This window comes from Morone saxatilis, unplaced genomic scaffold, assembly GCF_004916995.1.
Source record: "Morone saxatilis isolate NCDOM2014 unplaced genomic scaffold, NCSU_SB_2.0 Contig18, whole genome shotgun sequence".
In the NCBI taxonomy this organism is placed as follows: domain Eukaryota; kingdom Metazoa; phylum Chordata; class Actinopteri; family Moronidae; genus Morone; species Morone saxatilis.
Window position 1 is genome coordinate 13,284,567 of NW_023339740.1, and position 809 is coordinate 13,285,375.

The 809-nt window shown below is 32.8% G+C and overlaps 1 protein-coding gene across 1 annotated transcript in view; it reads right to left on the bottom strand.

The window, feature by feature from the left end:
* Positions 1-387: 387 nt before the first annotated feature.
* The window catches only part of stat2 (signal transducer and activator of transcription 2), a 9,744-nt gene continuing 9,322 nt past the window's right edge, over positions 388-809 (bottom strand). The window contains exon 25 of the mRNA XM_035662190.1: positions 388-809. The gene's annotated coding sequence lies outside the window, so the exon portion shown is untranslated.

Below are 809 nucleotides of genomic sequence, written 5' to 3' on the forward strand. Positions count from 1 at the left end.
TATGTTTAAACATTTTATAAACTAATAGTTTTCATTATGCCTGATTTTAGGGGTTGCTGCAGCTCATTCAGCTCATAACTGACATGATACAACTACAAATAAATTACCACCACATTAACAGCCAGCTAGCTTAACTGACACATCAGCAGTAATGACACAAAGACACAGCAACATTTCATTGTTTCTGGCTAGCTGGCGAAAATAAGCATTCACAGACCTTTAAGCTCTTCTTTTGTCTCCATTATGTGAATCCTGGGAGAAATGTCTGGTTCTTCATCATAGAAACATGATTGTTTGCTGGCAGGATGTATAAAATCTGTAATCTGCAGTACATGAAGAATAAACTACAAATGTTAAAGTGTAAGTTATTAGAGAACATAAAATATCTAGAGAGGCACAGAATTAGGTTTTATTTATATTGGGTTTTTTTTAACATAAACAATTGAACAATTTCTCACATTTGTTTATTCAACATTAAGTTGTTAATAAAAGAAAAAAAAAACATGCAACTGTTCATTTCCCTTTTATTGGTGATAACATTTCAGTTTGATTTAAATGAGCAGGTTAATATAAAAGCATATAACTTAAAGGAAAGAAGTGCCATGTTTAAGTAGTTTATCTCAAGCTGTAGGTGGCAACATTACAACAACCATAAAAGGACTCCCAACAAACATTGAAACAATAAATTATGTGCAGTTTGCGCAATGTACTCGTTGCTAGTTTGCTGCGTACACTACAATTTTGTGACGTGGATGTTGTAATGTAAATAGCTAAGTAAAAGCTGAGGATGAATGATAGAATGGTTTGGT